Source organism: Schistocerca gregaria, chromosome X, assembly GCF_023897955.1.
Source record: "Schistocerca gregaria isolate iqSchGreg1 chromosome X, iqSchGreg1.2, whole genome shotgun sequence".
Classification (NCBI taxonomy): domain Eukaryota; kingdom Metazoa; phylum Arthropoda; class Insecta; order Orthoptera; family Acrididae; genus Schistocerca; species Schistocerca gregaria.
Genome location: NC_064931.1, coordinates 781,717,090 through 781,736,671, shown reverse-complemented (window position 1 = coordinate 781,736,671; position 19,582 = coordinate 781,717,090). Strand labels below are relative to the sequence as shown.

Here is a 19,582-nt window from a genome sequence, read left to right as displayed (position 1 = left end):
TGAAGCGCCTAGAACCGCTAGCCCACAGCGGCCGGCTCGGAAACATATGAAAATCGGATAGGGCCATGTCGGGACTATATGGAGGATGATCGATTACAGTGTGCCCAAGGCGTCGGATTGTAGATATTGCAGCGCTTGCGTGTGGTCTGGCGTTGTCGCGCTGAAGGGAGGGTCTCCATGTGTGGACGAATTCTTCGGATTCGAGACTATACTACAGCACGTTGTTTGTCATGCGGTATACATGTATTGGTTTTTGACGAATTAAAGTGATACTATTTTCAGTTACTATTTGTTATCCGTCTTGAGCTGATTGCAATTAAATTAAAGAGAATTACACCAGAAGCGTTTCGCTTTTATTTATGAAGCATCTTCCGTGCTTATTCTGCAAATTAGTTACATACGTTTGTACATTTTTGGTTGTTTTTAGTTAAAAGAAACAGCGCTTCTGGTTTGCAAGTTACTTGCGGTGTTTCTTTACATATTCTGATCCTTCTCTCCTTGCTGTCAGTGGCTGACATCGACAGAGTTCAATTCACATACGCAAAAAAATGGCTCTAAGCACTATGGGACTTAACATCTGAGGTCATCAGTGTCCTAGACTTAGAACTACTTAAACGTAACTAACCTAAGGACATCACAGACATCCATGCCCGACGCAGGATTCGCACCTGTGACCGTAGCAGCAGCGCGGTTCCGGACTGAAGCTCTCACAACCGCTCGGCCACAGCGGCCGGCTCATATACGCACTTGGCAGTTTTTGCAATTATGCAGTATTTCTTGTGCCATGTTATTTGCACTTCACTTTTGTAAATTGTTTCTCACTCTGCACAGTAACAGTGTTTATGTCTGTTGGTTTGATTTTCGTTCACACTCTGAGTTCAGCCAACCATTCCAACTATTTTTGTGAGTGTGTGTGAGTTAATGTAAATTAGTGAAATTCTCTTGTATGTTAGGTAGAGATGTGACAGGAGATTGAGGGGGGGGGGGGGGGAGGTTGCAACTTTTATTTTTTTGGGTGGGCGGGGATGGGCGCGGATAGTGATTATAGGACCAACCTGGAAGGAGATGGAAGTGATAAATTGAGCCTGTGATTATATGTGTATATTTAATGTTATATTAAGTGGTCAATAAATTTAAAGAGGGTGTGGTTTTCGAAGCTTGTCTGATCATTTATGAGTTGTTTATTTTCTGTTATGGTTTTTTGAATGTGGTAGTTTTCTTGTAAGGTGAGGAGGTGTTTTTTTGTTGTTGTTTGTCCCTATGATTTCCATGTCTGTGTTTCTGATGGTCATTTTACGTTGGTTTCGGTGTAAGTGTTCTGCAAAAGTTGAAGGATTTGTCCTACACTTCAAAAATGTTCAAATGGGTGTCAAATCTTATGGGACTTAACTGCTAAGGTCATCAGTCCCTAAGCTTACACACTACTTTACCTAACTTATGCTAAGGACAAACACACACACCCTTGCCCGAGGGAGGACTCGAACCTCCGCCGGGACCAGGGACCTTACACCGCTCGGCTAATCCTGCGCGGCATACTTCCATGCACTTAATGTTCTTTGTATTTGGTATCAAATGTCCTACTGGTTTGGCCTATGTATCTGGCATCATGCGTATTGCATTTCAGTTGATATATTACTGATTCCTGATATAGGGAAATATTTCTGAATTTAGTTGTTGGTTTGGTGGACTATATTTATGTCTTGTCTGTAGAAAATATTGGGTATTTTGTGTGTCTATTTGTGGTAGTATCTCATTGTGTGTTACGTTTTATTTTCTTATTCTTTCACGCTTTGTGTTGTTCCTGTTATCGTATTGTTTGCGTGTGATTCTGTCCTTGAGTTGGTGTTTGTTCTTTTCTGTTTCTTGATTTTCATTTTCAGCTTTGTTACTTGTTGACTGCAAAAAATTGCAATCCCCTCCCCCCCTCTCCTCTCACACCTGTACCTAAAATACGAGACAATTTCACTAATTTCCACTAACTCTCCACACACACACACACACACACACACACACAAATAGTTTCACAGTTTGGCAACTCTCACAACACGAACGGAAACAAAGAAACAGACATAAACGTTGTTACTGTGCGGAGTGAGAAACAGTTTACAAAAGTGAATACTGCAGAACACCAAAAACTGCGAAGTGCATATGTGAATCGAAGTCTTTCGACGTCAGCCGCCAGAAGCAAGGAGGAAAGAAGCAGATTATTTAAAGAAATAACGTAAGTAATTTACACACCAACTTTATAAACAAAAAGCTCTTTTCAACTTAAAAAAATGTACAAACGTTTGTATCCAATTTGCAAAATAACGACGGAAGATGCTTTATAAACAAAAGAGAAACACGTCTAGAATAATTCTCGTTAATTAAATTGCAGTCAGCTCAAGACGGAAAACCAATAATAATTGAATTTCACAGCTGCTGCAGAAAATGGCCATGCAAACAAACGTATAACACTATTTTCGTTGGTTGGCAAATTTTCATGCCCGTTGTAATTAAAAGTGAAATCCCTCAGCTCACATTAAATTTCACGTGTGTTATAGAATGGATTTTTCTAGAAATCGCATGTTAACCTTCTTTTTCTGAGTATCCTGTGTACATTCGCCGGGTTTGATGCGTGGTGACTGAGGATCCGTATCTAACAGACGAGCTGCAATCTACGGGGATTCCCCAGTATTTCCGTCTATTACTTCGTTAGAATGAAGCAAACTCTGTTTTCAGTTACAAAACATACTTTAAAAGACTTTCTTTGCAAAATATTTAGTTCATGTTCTGTACTTAAGATAGTAGGTAAATGAAGAAAAATGAACTGAGTTCATGAAACTGTAATACAAACGCCCTATAAAGTTAGTCGAGTTCTACCGACACGTGTCACTTACCATCACTACAGGTTATTCCGCCTCATTCACATTTGCCAATTATTCACAGAACTGATTTTGTTCTCATAGTACAGTATGATTTTTGAAGAAGACTTAAAGACCTGTACACGTCTTTTCCCTAGAATGCTGAAAGGTGGTTGCGACAGTTACAACGAATTGGACATATTTATGAAGGAAGAAGTCCTCTGCTCTCGCGAGTCTGAGAAAGACGTAGAGAGGCTGGAAGCAGTGTTCACCTAAGTCCACATCCCTAGCCATTACAAACTTTCAGTAGTTACGTTTGCTATCTGCCGGTTATTGACAATTAATTTACACATCAAACCGGATACACCACAGTTGTTTCTATAGCTTACCCAAAATTTCAAAGTGAAATGAATGGAACCCTTCGAAGCTACACTACTGGCCATTAAAATTGCTACACCACGAAGATGACGTGCTACAGACGCGAAATTTAACCAACAGGAAGAAGATGCTGCGATATGCAAATGATTACCTTTTCAGAGCATTCACACAAGGTTGGGGCCGGTGGCCACACCTACAACGTGCTGACTTGAGGAAAGTTTCCAACCGATTTCACATACACAAACAGCAGTTGACCGGCGTTGCCTGGTGAAACGTTGTTGTGATGCCTCGTGTAAGGAGCAGAAATGCGTACCACAACGTTCCCGACTTTGATAAAGGTCGGATTGTAGCCTATCGCGATTGCGGTTTATCGTATGAATACCCGTTTATCATCTGCATTTTTTCTTGGTGAAGCAATTTTAATGGCCAGTAGTGTAATTGAACCAGGCTGAACCCTCCTTTCAGGTAAAATTTTCAGTTAGGACGTGGTTGTTCAGCCGAATGACCATGTCTATCGTCACAACGCGCAGGTTTTGTGTTCAGCATGTCACCTGAAACAGCTAAGCACTAGAAAGATTCCCTTAAGGGAAACATGTTACGTTATCTGGGTAACGATGGGCTTACACAAGAAAAACCTCTCGCGAAAAATTGAAAACCTTCTTCTCCGTTTACTGAGAACATATACAGACGGTTTCGTATTCCATGGAGACAGAACTCTGCCCAATTGGCTTGGTGTGATTCGAACTGTTTCGAATGAAAATCGTTTTGATCGATGGGTTATATGAAGGTGGACTTCAGAGCTTTGTTCACCATATCCACAGAATTCGTTCCTTGCTATTTCTGCTTGTGGATATATGTGAAAGACATTGCGCTATTGCACAACTCCCTAGCAATATGGGTAACTGGGAACACTGAATAGCATTAGCTATCGAGCCTGTACCGCGCGGGGTAGCCGCTCGGTCTATGACGTATTGCCACGTTTCGCGCGGCTTCCACCGTCGGAGGTTCGAGTCGTCCCTCGGGCATGAGTGTGTGTGTTCTCCTTACCATGAGTTAGTTTACGGTACATCAAACAATGTGTAACCCTAGGGACCGATGACCTCAGCAGTTTGCTCCCACAGGAACTTACCACAAAAATCAACCCTATGGGTCGCGATGTGCCCAACCATTCTTGGGAGAAACCCTTACAGCGCTTCAACGTGTACCATCTTTTAATAGTCGCAGACAAGAAAGATTACCTAAGTGTCAGTATTATACGTGTCACCTGCCTGTAACTATGTGATATACACTCCTGGAAATTGAAATAAGAACACCGTGAATTCATTGTCCCAGGAAGGGGAAACTTTATTCACACATTCCGGGGGTCAGATACATTACATGATCACACTGACAGAACCACAGGCACATAGACACAGGCAACAGAGCATGCACAATGTCGGCACTAGTACAGTGTATATCCACCTTTCGCAGCAATGCAGGCTGCTATTCTCCCATGGAGACGATCGTAGAGATGCTGGATGTAGTCCTGTGGAACGGCTTGCCATGCCATTTCCACCTGGCGCCTCAGTTGGACCAGCGTTCGTGCTGGACGTGCAGACCGCGTGAGACGACGATTCATCCAGTCCCAAACATGCTCAATGGGGGACAGATCCGGAGATCTTGCTGGCCAGGGTAGTTGACTTACACCTTGTAGAGCACGTTGGGTGGCACGGGATACATGCGGACGTGCATTGTCCTGTTGGAACAGCAAGTTCCCTTGCCGGTCTAGGAATGGTAGAAAGATGGGTTCGATGACGGTTTGGATGTACCGTGCACTATTCAGTGTACCCTCGACGATCACCAGAGGTGTACGGCCAGTGTAGGAGATCGCTCCCCACAATATGATGCCGAGTGTTGGCCATGTGTGCCTCGGTCGTATGCAGTCCTGATTGTGGCGCTCACCTGCACGGCGCCAAACCCGCATACGACCATCATTGGCACCAAGGCAGAAGCGACTCTCATCGCTGAAGACGACACGTCTCCATTCGTCCCTCCATTCACGCCTGTCGCGACACCACTGGAGGCGGGCTGCACGATGTTGGGGCGTGAGCGAAAGACGGCCTAACGGTGTGCGGGACCGTAGCCCAGCTTCATGGAGACGTTTGCGAATGGTCCTCGCCGATACCCCAGGAGCAACAGTGTCCCTAATTTGCTGGGAAGTGGCGGTGCGGTCCCCTACGGCACTGTGTAGGATCCTACGGTCTTGGCGTGCATCCGTGCGTCGCTGCGGTCCGGTCCCAGGTCGACGGGCACGTGCACCTTCCGCCGACCACTGGCGACAACATCGATGTACTGTGGAGACCTCACGCCCCACGTGTTGAGCAATTCGGCGGTACGTCCACCCGGCCTCCCGCATGCCCACTATACGCCCTCGCTCAAAGTCCGTCAACTGCACATACGGTTCACGTCCACGCTGTCGCGGCATGCTACCAGTGTTAAAGACTGCGATGGATCTCCGTATGCCACGGCAAACTGGCTGACACTGACGGCGGCGGTGCACAAATGCTGCGCAGCTAGCGCCATTCGACGACCAACAGCGCGGTTCCTGGTGTGTCCGCTGTGCCGTGCGTGTGATCATTGCTTGTACAGCCCTCTCGCAGTGTCCGGAGCAAGTATGGTGGGTCTGACACACCGGTGTCAATGTGTTCTTTTTTCCAATTCCAGGAGTTTAGTTTTATTAAAATGGTCCTTCTTTTTACACTGCAAGACACGAAAAATTCTTAAAATTCTGTAAAGCCTATACAACGGTACACATTTTCTGTGCACTCTACGAAAGACAGATCACCTTCTTCTACCGGACTAACGGACCAAATATTAACTAGCGGTCGCCACACGAGATTGACTCCAAGTATTACCCACTGCCCTCTTACCCCATTTATAGATTCTTCTGTTATACTCCATTGACAGATGTTTTCATTTAAGACTGAAAACTCAAACTATGAATGTTCTTCTACTATTTATTCACTTAGCCATCCGTTTTTGACTTGAAGAGCCAATATTTGGCAACAAATGGCAGTCGCTTTACAGTATTATTATGTACAGGAAAACAAGAAAACAAACTTCAAAAGAATATATTTTACAGTAAGAACGTGGTGGGAAATTTACCTTATATTAAAATGAATCTACGTTGTTGAAACAGCAAACATGACAACTTGGGCCTAATGTTAAATAATAATTTTGTCAGTAAGGAACAAGTTTTTCAAAATTGTGTTAATTTATCGATGTAGAACTAGTAAATTCCAGTAGAAGCTTTTTTGTAGCTGTCGCTAAACTGTGGACTTCTTTCTCTTTGTTGAATCCGTGTATGTGGTCTACACAAACCGAATCTGATACTACGAGGGCGTGCTGAGAAATAGTATCTCAAAATTTTTAATGTGAAAACCCTTAAAGCTTTTTAAATAAGACAAGCGTTCTCAACACTCTACATCCTTATTCTTCGTTTCTATATATTTGCAGCCCTCTGCCGAATTACAGGGTGGTGTGTAACGTAACTATGACGGTGCGTGAGAAACAGCACGCTGTAATGGAGTATCGAATTGGAAGTGTTCGTCTTCACATGCGACACGATCCCCTTCAGCATGACAATGGCAGACCACACACAAGTACTACGACATCTGCAACAACCTGCCGTGGGTTCGCTGTCATCGATCATCCTCCACGCAGTCCCGATTTGTCACCACCCGATTTTCATCTGTTCCAAAACTCTAAGAACACCTTCAACAACTTCGCTTTAATAGTGATGAAGCGGTACAAGTCGAGGTGAGGCTGCTTCTCCGTCAACAAAGTCAAACGTTTTAGCCGCGCGGAATTAGCCGAGGGTTAAGGCGCTGCAGTCATGGACTGTGCGGCTGGTCCCGGCGGAGGTTCGAGTTCTCCCTTGGGCATGAGTGTGTGTGTGTGTTTATCCTTAGGGTAATTTAGCTTAAGTAGTGTGTAAGCTTAGGGGCTGATGACCTTAGCAGTTAAGTCCCATGAGATTTCACACACATTTGAACTTTTGTTTTTCAGACATTTTACAGTGACGATATGAACAAACCGGTCTCTCGTTGGGAGAAATGTGTTCGTCGCCGGGGTGACTATGTTGACAAATAAATATGTAAACACGAAGATTAAAGATATAGAGTGTTTCATTTAAAAAGATTCAAGAGCTTCACATAAAAATTCGAAGGCATTAATTTTCAGCACGCCCTCGTACGTGATGTAACATCGGGTGTCCTTTTCACGGAAACCAAGAGCTGGCCCTGAAACTGTCAACAGTTTTTCTTATTCCGATACGGACGCTCCTCGGTGTGGCTGTAGTTGCTTGTCCTGTATAAGATTTGCAGTCTACAGTGACCTCCTAAAATTTATTTATGATGCACTGCAAGGCTGTATCTAATTATTTCATCTTAAGGCCATTTGTCTATGTAGCTAAGCGACTTGAAAGTAATACTTTGAAGACTAAAAAAAAAAGGTTCTGGCCTTTGCAAGCCATTCTGGCCAACTGCCTAACGGCATTTAACTCAGCCTTTCTCCAGCATGTCGTGAAAAACGTGCGCGCGCATACACACACTCACACATACACAGAAGTGCGGCCGCGCGCACGCTTCCATGCATAAATTTCATTTGGATATTCCGTTAATGTATTTCTGTTGAATGTGCGCTGTATTGGGTTGATGTGGATGTCGAAAACACACAATAAAACGCTGTACACGTGGCATTTAAAGAAGCAGCTGTTAGTTCTGAATGTATAACGAATCTGGACGCGACACATGGCATGCCTCAAGCAATGCGTATACAATATACAGCATCAAACGTAAGTAAACAGTCAACACAGGCAGTGCGTCAGGTAATACCGAGACAACAGCGTGGCTGCAGCTACTGCTAGCCAGAGAGGTCCTCGGAAATCACTCAGAAAGCTATTATGCAAATGAAGGTGCTTTTATTGTGCGGGGACGTCTTGCCTTCGGTGGTGTCATCTGTCTTCTGAGTCCCGTATTCAATAAAACCACGAAGCAGCGCACTCGGAGGTAGGCGTGTGTGTATTTTATGAAACAAGCATACGTGACTCGTGAGCGCCCGCGCCACAGGATGTTACGGTGCGTGGAAACAGGTGCGTTAAAACAGTTGGCCATATAACAAATGCCATACTCCCACTGTTGAGACGTTAAAAGATGGCAACAACAAGGAAACGAACCAATAAACCTTTACACAGTAACCTGTCAGTAAGTTGACGTATTTTTCTGGACCGATACAGCTGTTTGTGTGAACTTATAAGAGGCAGTCAAATGAAAACGAGACACATGGAAAATATACGTAAACTGTTTATTATTCCAAAATTAATCGCCAAAACTCTTAGTACATTTATTCCACTGTGAGACAAGACGGTCAATAAATTTCTTTTATTTCCGTCAATGATCCAAAAATTTTGGGTCCTTAGACTACCAGTTTCAGTCAGCAATGACCGCGTTTAGATGTGCAGCAAAACATGGGAAATGAGATACGATTTGCGGACAGATTGCATTTTAAAACAACGAAATATGCCATAACGAAAAATCATTACTTTCATGGATGTGTAAAGTTGCTCTTAAAATATCACAGAGCCGTAGTGGCATCGTCACAGAATATACGCAAAATCAGCTTAGCATCGAATAAAGTTAAATTTAGAATTGTTAAAACGATATGATTATGAGGTAATATGTGTTTTTCCCTTTATTGTAATTTCATTCCCCTCGTCCTATATTGGCGGTGGGTGGGCTGTCAGCGGCAAAAAGTTTGAAACATATTATAAAATTGGACAAAATGAATGTTTGACATAGTAAAAGACATATATTCAGTTACATAATTTAAAATATAAAAGGCGGATTTGTTGATAAACTAAAAGATTGTACAGATTAAATAGGAAACGAATATTTCACAAAAGATAAAGATATAGGGACAGATGCATAAGTTAAAAAAGTATAAAGGCCCCTGTTGATTGATTAAGATAGAGACATACATAAGTGAAGTGATGAATGAGCCAACACTGCCAGAAAGAGGGTTATCATGGGAACGTAACAGTTGGGGTAGGGCTTAACAGGGTGTTTGTGTGTGGGCAGGTGAAACATTTTTGACATCAACGAGGTTAGTAACCCCACAGTAAAAAATTCGAGCATTAAAATATCGTATGATTATTCTGTCAGTCTCTATATTCTATACCAAATCCATATGTATAAGTGGTTGGAGAGCTGGTATCGTCTACTTCCACTTCACCTTGAAACAGTGTCCTAAAATGAAATACAAAAAAAATGACACTTTAGCCAGTCTGAGAAGATCTCAAACATCCCTTTTTCTCAACTACCATGCATTATCTCATTTAACATGTATATTCCGTTACAGTGTTATTTTCCTAAGAATCTCTAGAAACTACACATTAATCACCTTGAAAATCGAAAGCTTCTCAGTGCCGCCATTGCCCATCGCGTTATGTTCATTTCCTGCATGATTCTTATTTCTGTCCTAATATGCATGAACTTCACGTTAATTTGTATCCGTTTTTTTCCAGCTGTTTTATTTCTGAATCTGAGAATCCTTAGGTCAGGAAACTACCGTGTCCCTTAACGAATGATTTTATTACCTTATTTAATTCGTTGTACACTGCGTCAGAATCTGTATATCTCTAAGTGCATTTCTTTTAAATCAAGAGCGTTGACCTGTAGCAAGTACCTCAAAATTGTTCTACAAATTATGTGGTCCTGGCCCCCTTGTTAGCAACCCTTGCAGCTAAAGATATGGTAACATATTTTCAGAAAAAAATATTCGAACTTTTTCTGGAATATCTTCAAACTCGGAGTACAATCGGTATCAGTGTATAAGTTTCACCAAATCCGTTGTTCTACAAAGAAGGCTTTCTATCGACTATACCTTCATCTTGGCCACCGATTGGCGCAGTGGGAAGCACTTGATTCGAATTCATGAGAGCTGCGATTCAGTTCTCTACCCGTCCATGAACCATGGACCTTGCCGTTGGTGGGGAGGCTTGCGTGCCTCAGCGATACAGATGGCCGTACCGTAGGTGCAACCACAACGGAGGGGTATCTGTTGAGAGGCCAGACAAACGTGTGGTTCCTGAAGAGGGGCAGCAGCCTTTTCAGTAGTTGCAGGGGCAACAGTCTGGATGATTGACTGATCTGGCCTTGCAACATTAACCAAAACGGCCTTGCTGTGCTGGTACTGCGAACGGCTGAAAGCAAGGGGAAACTACAGCCGTAATTTTTCCCGAGGACATGCAGCTTTACTGTATGATTAAATGATGATGGCATCCTCTTGGGTAAAATATTCCGGAGGTAAAATAGTCCCCCATTCGGATCTCCGGGCGGGGACTACTCAGGAGGATGTCGTTATCAGGAGAAAGAAAACTGGCGTTCTACGGATCGGAGCGTGGAATGTCAGATCACTTAATCGGGCAGGTAGGTTAGAAAATTTAAAAAGGGAAATGGATAGGTTAAAGTTAGATATAGTGGGAATTAGTGAAGTTCGGTGGCAGGAGGAACAAGACTTCTGGTCAGGTGACTACAGGGTTATAAACACAAAATCAAATAGGGGTAATGCAGGAGTAGGTTTAATAATGAATAGGAAAATAGGAATGCGGGTAAGCTACTACAAACAGCATAGTGAACGCATTATTGTGGCCAAGATAGATACGAAGCCCACACCTAATACAGTAGTACAAGTTTATATGCCAACTAGCTCTGCAGATGATGAAGAAATTGAAGAAATGTACGATGAAATAAAAGAAATTATTCAGATAGTGAAGGGAGACGAAAATTTAATAGTAATGGGTGACTGGAATTCGAGTGTAGGAAAAGGGAGAGAAGGAAACATAGTAGGTGAATATGGATTGGGGCTAAGAAATGAAAGAGGAAGCCGCCTAGTAGAATTTTGCACAGAGCACAACTTAATCATAGCTAACACTTGGTTTAAGAATCATGAAAGAAGGTTGTATACGTGGAAGAACCCTGGAGATACTAAAAGGTATCAGATAGATTATATAATGGTAAGACAGAGATTTAGGAACCAGGTTTTAAATTGTAAGACATTTCCAGGGGCAGATGTGGACTCTGACCACAATCTATTGGTTATGACCTGTAGATTAAAACTGAAGAAACTGCAAAAATGTGGGAAATTAAGGAGATGGGACCTGGATAAACTGAAAGAACCAGAGGTTGTACAGAGGTTCAGAGAAAGCATAAGGGAACAATTGACAGGAATAGGGGAAAGAAATACAGTAGAAGAAGAATGGGTAGCTCTGAGGGATGTAGTAGTGAAGGCAGCAGAGGATAAAGTAGGTACAAAGACGAGGGCTGCTAGAAATCCTTGGGTAACAGAAGAAATATTGAATTTAATTGATGAAAGGAGAAAATATAAAAATGCAGTAAATGAAGCAGGCAAAAAGGAATACAAACGTCTCAAAAATGAGATCGACAGGAAGTGCAAAATGGCTAAACAGGGATGGCTAGAGGACAAATGTAAGGATGTAGAAGCTTATCTCACTAGGGGTAAGATAGATACTGCCTACAGGAAAATTAAAGAGACCTTTGGAGAGAAGACAACCACGTGTATGAATATCAAGAGCTCAGATGGCAGCCCAGTTCTAAGCAAAGAAGGGAAGGCAGAAAGGTGGAAGGAGTATATAGAAGGTTTATACAAGGGCGATGAACTTGAGGACAATATTATGGAAATGGAAGAGGATGTAGATGAAGACGAAATGGGAGATACGATACTGCGTGAAGAGTTTGACAGAGCACTGAAAGACCTGAGTCGAAACAAGGCCCCCGGAGTAGACAACATTCCATTAGAACTACTGACGGCCTTGGGACAACCAGTCCTGACAAAACTCTACCAGCTGGTGAGCAAGATGTATGAGACAGGCGAAATACCCTCAGACTTCAAGAAGAATATAATAATTCCAATCCCAAAGAAAGCAGGTGCTGACAGATGTGAAAATTACCGAACTATCAGTTTAATAAGCCACGGCTGCAAAATACTAACGCGAATTCTTTACAGACGAATGGAGAAACTGGTAGATGCAGACCTCGGGGAGGATCAGTTTGGATTCCGTCGAAATGTTGGAACACGTGAGGCAATACTGACCTTACGACTTATCTTAGAAGAAAGATTAAGAAAAGGCAAACCTACGTTTCTAGCATTTGTAGACTTAGAGAAAGCTTTTGACAATGTTGACTGGAATACCCTTTTTCAAATTCTAAAGGTGGCAGGGGTAAAATACAGGGAGCGAAAGGCTATTTATAATTTGTACAGAAACCAGATGGCAGTCATAAGAGTCGAGGGGCATGAAAGGGAAGCAGTGGTTGGGAAAGGAGTGAGACAGGGTTGTTGCCTCTCCCCGATGCTATTCAATCTGTATATTGAGCAAGCAGTAAAGGAAACAAAAGAAAAATTTGGAGTAGGTATTAAAATTCATGGAGACGAAGTAAAAACTTTGAGGTTCGCCGATGACATTGTAATTCTGTCAGAGACAGCAAAGGACTTGGAAGAGCAGTTGAACGGAATGGACAGTGTCTTGAAAGGAGGATATAAGATGAACATCAACAAAAGCAAAACGAGGATAATGGAATGTAGTCAAATTAAATCGGGTGATGCTGAGGGAATTAGATTAGGAAATGAGACACTTAAAGTAGTAAAGGAGTTTTGCTATTTAGGAAGTAAAATAACTGATGATGGTCGAAGTAGAGAGGATATAAAATGTAGACTGGCAATGGCAAGGAAAGTGTTTCTGAAGAAGAGAAATTTGTTAACATCGAATATAGATTTATGTATCAGGAAGTCGTTTCTGAAAGTATTTGTTTGGAGTGTAGCCATGTATGGAAGTGAAACATGGACGATAACTAGTTTGGACAAGAAGAGAATAGAAGCTTTCGAAATGTGGTGCTACAGAAGAATACTGAAGATAAGGTGGATAGATCACGTAACTAATGAGGAGGTATTGAATAGGATTGGGGAGAAGAGAAGTTTGTGGCACAACTTGACTAGAAGAAGGGATCGGTTGGTAGGACATGTTTTGAGGCATCAAGGGATCACAAATTTAGCATTGGAGGGCAGCGTGGAGGGTAAAAATCGTAGAGGGAGACCGAGAGATGAATACACTAAGCAGATTCAGAAGGATGTAGGTTGCAGTAGGTACTGGGAGATGAAGCAGCTTGCACAGGATAGAGTAGCATGGAGAGCTGCATCAAACCAGTCTCAGGACTGAAGACAACAACAACACCCGTCCATTTAAATTTAGATTTCCGTTGATTAGCGTTCACAGAGCATAAATGGGCAGTGCGCTGGCGGAACAGTCATTTGTCCTCAGGTGATTCAAGTGAAAATGTTTCTGACGTCATTTATTTTTTGGAATTTCGTGGTAAGATCCCATGGGATCAAATTTCTGAGGTCATCAGTCCCTAGGCTTACACACTACTTAATCTAACTTAAACTAGGACACACCCATGCCCGAGGGACGACTCGACCGCCGACGGAGGGAGCCGCGCGAACCGTGGCAAGGCGCCTGAGACCACGCGGCTACTCTGCGCTGAGTGATTTATGGCCACTCGATGGAATGTAGTTGGAGGTAGATGCATGGGACATTCCATTTCGGAAATCGTTAGGGAATTGAATATTCCAAGATCCACAGTGTCTAGAGTGTACCGAGAATACCAAATTTCAGGCAGTACTTCCCACTACAGACATAGCAGTTGTCGATGGCCTTCACTTAACGATCTAGAGCAGCGGTGTTTCCGTAGAGTTGTCTGTGCTAATAGATAAGCAACAGTGCGTAAAGCAATTGCAGAAATCGATGTGGTACGTACGATGTCACAGCATGATATCTCCTGCAACGACCTTCCCGGGCTCGCAACCACATCGGTTGGACCCTGGTCAGATGAGTCCCGATTTCAGTTGGTAAGAGCTGGAGCTAGGTTCGAGTGTGGCGCAAACACCACGAAGCCATGGATGCAAGTTGTCAACAAGATATTGTGCAAGCTGATGGTGGCTCAATAAGACGTGGTTTGTGTTTACATGGAATGGACTGGGTCGTCAGGTCCAACTGAACCGATCATTGACTTGAAATGGTTATGTTCGGCTAGTTGGATACCATTTGCAGCCATTTATGGACTTCGTGTTCCCAAACAACAATGGAAGTTTCGTGGCTGACAATGCACAATGTCAGCGGGCCACAATTGTTCACAATTTGTTTGAAGAACATTCTGGACAATTCGAGCGAGTGATTTGTCCACCCAGGTCGCCAGAAATGAATCCCATCGAACAATTATGGGACATAATCGAGATGTTAGTTGGTGCAAAAAATCCTGCGCCGGCAACGCTTTCGCAGTAGAGGCAGCCGGCTCAATATTTCTGCAGGGGACTCCCAACGACTTGATGAGTCCATGCCACATCTAGCACGTCTAGTTGCTGCTCTACGTCGGTCAAAAGGAGATCCAACATGATATCGGAAGGTATTCCATGGCTTTTGCCACATCAACCACCAAGAATGCAAGACTTTTTCCTTATTTTCTCTTTACCTTGCCTAGTTTTCTGTAACTCAGGGCGAAAAAATCTATGCATTCAAATATATCGGAAACTAGAATCTCTGTTAAATACTGATGAGAAGAAATCGTCGTCAAGTAAACATATAGCAAACGAGTAACAACGTTCAAAGCACCGTGCAACCATTCAGATTGAGAGTTTAACTTTCTCTCGGTTCGCCTAGTCCATACCTTGAGAAATGGCTCTGCAATGCCTTCGAAACGTCGGTTATTTTAATACACTCCCTGAGAAAAGAAAAAAATAGATGAAACGAAACGAGGTTGAATTTCACGGGTTGAGATGATATGTAATGTTATTTCAGTGATTACAAATCGAGCCAGACTTACAAAGAACTTGGCAGTACGAGCTCACATATCGGTATGATGTTGCATCTCCTCTGCTCTGGATGCACGAATAAAGCTCACATATCCTTTCCTGAGGCAAGCTGGCCGACAGCTATTGTTAATGGTCCTTGATATCTTGGATACTGGCACTGGAACGGAGTTGACGTACGTGTTGGTCCCACACATGTTCTCACTGGGGCAGGTTTGCGGATCTAGCTGGTCACGAGAGTGCCTCACACACAGACAGTTCATAGAGACACGTGTCACGCGTGGTCGAGCATTATCCTGTTGAAAAATGGAACCACAATACCGTCGCACGAGTCATGCGTGGACGAGCATTGTTCTGTTGAAAAATTGAACCACAGTACTGTCGCACGAGTCACGCGTGGACGAGCATTGTTCTGTTGAAAAATGGAACCACAATACTGTCGCACGTGTCATGCGTGGAAGGGCATTGTTCTGTTGAAAAATGGAACCACAATACTGTCGCACGTGTCGCGCGTGGACGAGGATTGTCCTGTTGACAAATGGAACCACAATACTGTCGCGCGAGTCACACGTGGACGAGCATTGTTCTGTTGAAAAATTGAACCACAGTACTGTCGCACGAGTCACGCGTGGACGAGCATTGTCCTGTTGAAAAATGGAACCACAATACTGTCACACGAAAGATAACGCACGAGGACATCATGACACCTGGAGTAACACCGCTGTGCCTCTCCAAAACACTGAAAGAATGGGAATTCTCGCAAGATCACCGCGATACCCGCCGACTATGGCCATTCGGGGCTCGTGCAGAATCGCGATTCGTCGCTGAACACAGTGCGACGCCATTCATCAGCTGATCAATCTTCCTTTCCAAACACAGCCGTCTGTGTTGTGATGTTAACGGCAGCCTTCGCATGGGACGGTAATAACCGTTGTCAGACTGTTGCTAGTCACGGACGAATATTTTGGAATGTTTCCGGGAGTTCATTACTTTTTCTCGGATGGCACGCGCAGATGTAAGGGCGTTACGGTACTCTTGGTACGCAACAGGACTGTCCTCCCTTGTAGTGGTCAATGTGGTCGACTGGAACCTTGATGACGAGTATACCTGCCCTCACGTTCCCATGCGTCGAACATTAAGCCGCTGCCGCACCCTAGAGACCGAAAATCAGAATACTGCATGATTCACATAACTGGCCACATGGACACCCCAATGAGGCTCATTTAAAACTCTAACAGGTGCTGATAATGCTGTGTCACTAGAGTATGCGGCATCTCCGTGACTACTCAAATCTGACGCTGTTCACACCCCTTATGTACCCTATCAAGGCGGTAACAACACTAAACACGAACAACTCTACTAGTGTGAACTGCTGGCCGTTCAACCTGTCATATAGAATCGAAACTCTATCCATATACTGTACATACCCACCGACGTGTTCGTGTACGCAGTTACATTGACATCCTACCATGTCTTCTGGGTACTTCATCATTTTTGTCAGGCAGTGTATTTTAGAATTTTAAGTGTGTTATAAGATGGAAAGTGGCAATACACGCAGAAGGATAATGCGACTGTCACCGGTGACAGAAGACCACGGATTTATGTCAACGTTCATTCATTTTAGTAGGAAACATACATTGACTCGTTTATACTAGGATAACAAAACTACCATCATGAGCCAATGGACTACAAATACAGAGAGTGGATATATAGCGCTCCTATTGTAACCACGGTGGATGGTTTCCGCGCCACACGTGACAGATGTTGTCAGTCTTCCTACTGGCTTTAGGCGTGACAGACAGTGCAAGGTGGGTAATGGTGCGGCCCACGCCTGTGGTGGTGCAGGCAAACTTAAGCCTGTAGGAAATAAAAAGTATGTTTATTAAAATGAATATAAATTTCAGTTCTACATCTTTGAAGAGTAATTACACGACACGAATAACGGTCCACAATTAAGTAAAAAATTTGGAAATTTGTGGTAAGGTCTTATGGGATCAAATTCCTGAGGTCATCGGTCCCTAAGCTTACGCACTACTTAATCTAACTTAAACTATCTTACGCTAAGGACAATACTCACCCATGCCCGAAGGAGGACTCGAACCTCCGACGGGGGAAGCCGCGCGGGCCTCAGACAGCGGCCCACAATTAAGTCTCTGTCTTTGAAGTGATGGAAAATGTAAGATCGATGAACTGTTAGCCACGGAAAACTTAATCACAGTTTTTAGAGTCAATATTTGTTTCGCTCAGAACAGAATGCCTAGCTACACAGAAAAACGGTGTCGGGGCGAATACCAACCCCAGGAGACCCACAATGTAGCTCGAAGATAATAGCTGGCAGCTCCATGTCGCAGTGAAGTGGAAGATCCCCAGTAAGCAGACTAGCATCGGAATACACGACGCTGGATGACTCCAAGAGAGTGTTTGATTGAGGAACCGTGACAGCGGTCGGCCTAATTGCCCAGGGAGCTCATCCGTGAAGAACTGGCTCGCTGTAGCAGTGCGCCGGTCTAAATACTGTTGAGGCGCCGGGATACGGTGATATATGCAAATTTTAGACATTTCCAATTCACTCAAGATTTATTGTTGCGCCAGCGGATATGGTTACTCTGCAGAAGTTTCGTTGAGGAACCCCTACATCTCCTCAACATTGTCCCGATCTCTACCCGTGCAGTTTCCGCGTTAATGAATCTCTGAAGAAAGACACTTGTGGCCGTCGATTTCCTTTGTACGAAGGGATGCACGACTGCGTATAATCATGCTTCTGTGGGAAACCGCAGACATTTTTCCATGAAGGCACTGACCTCTCGCAGTGGGATAAATGTATTAACAGTTTTGTCGATTATTTTTGAAATAATAAACAGCTTACTAACTTTTTGGCATCTGTCTCGTTATCATTTGACTGCCCCTTGTATAACTTAGAGATATCTAGAAACTGGAGCAGATTTCGAAGATTTTAAGTTCGTATAGTGCGTTGCACCTAGAATACTGATCAGTAGCTACGGTCGCAGGTTCGAATCCTGCCTCGGGCATGGATGTGTGTGATGTCCTTAGGTTAGTTAGGTTTAAGTAGTTCTAAGTTCTAGGGGACTAATGACCACAGCAGTTGAGTCCCATAGTTCTCAGAGCCATTTGAACCATTTTTTGAACTGATCAGTAGTGTCAAAATACTTCGCGACAGGATACGCCGCTTGTTTGACGGACCCGTGGATAACAAACAATGAATTTGGAAAACAAGTTTGATCGTATAGAGGGGCATTTAATCAGAGTCAGAGTCTGAAATGGTCGAGAAACTGCATTGGGCGACGTTACCAGGAAGACGATATGCATAGCGGAGACCCAAATTCCGAGAGCTTGTATACCGAATTGAGGCAGTAAATACATTATTTCCACCAATATACATATCGTGTGGTGATCATGATGGTAAAAGTAGAGAAATTCGGGAACATACAGCGTTTCCTTCTGCCTATCATCAATGCACGGAATAGAAAAGGGGTAAAGGCTCGTGTGCTATGTCCCCTCCGTCACATACCGTACGATGGGCTAAAGAGATGTGGATCCATAAGGCGTCAAGTGCTTCAGACGGAAAACAAGAGTAAATTATCTAAATGGAGGCTCCACTACATTCTCTGATTATGAGTGCAGCAAGTCTCCTTCTTTTCCATAGCGCGTTCATGCCATGAACAATTTTGTTTCATTACTTAACTACTTGGTCGGATGTCCTTGCTGACGCCACAGTCGTTAGGGTAACTTAATGAAGGGAAGTCGTGTGGGTCTCCTGACTGTGGATCGTACAAAGTTTTTTGTGTGTGGTAACATATTTTAATTGTTTGCGTATCGTATTCTCTCAGGAAGAAATTGTGAACCAATCCAGCGTTCACCTAAACAAGCGTGGAGAACTGCCAAAAATCACATTCAGCTTGGCCAGCATACCAGCCCACGGTCGCCTATCCCCCTCACGGATTCGATTCTGGTCTGGTGTACCTCCTTGTTTCACAAGCCGGCGCGATACGTTATATGAGCAACAAGCAGAAAATGAAAACTGAACACCTCTTGGTATTGGTTTGTTCGTGAAATATTATTTACCTATTACACACGTTGCACACTATAACTCTTATCTTCTCTATATCTTATTAAAAAAAAGGGATGCATATATCTATGTACTTTCAACATCTCCTAAACTAATTTATATATTTCAACTAAACTTGATACATATATCACTTGCTGTCACGAAAGAAGCGCTGTAGAAGTAAGATCGACCTACCTCTCAAAGGAGTACTCACTTCGTCTTCAGGCCACGAATGGCTACCGCCGTGTCATCCTCATAGAGGATGGGGATAGGAGGGGCGTGGGATCAGCACACCGCTCTCCCGGTCGCCATGATGGTATTCTTGACCGAAACCGCTACTAATCGGTCGAGTAGCTCCTCAATTGGCATGACGAGGCTG

General features: G+C 43.5%; 1 protein-coding gene across 2 annotated transcripts in view; it reads left to right on the top strand.

Moving 5' to 3' along the window:
* The window catches only part of LOC126299461 (hepatocyte nuclear factor 6), a 546,572-nt gene that overhangs the window by 445,916 nt on the left and 81,074 nt on the right, over positions 1-19,582 (top strand). The gene's annotated exons all lie outside the window — the stretch shown is intronic.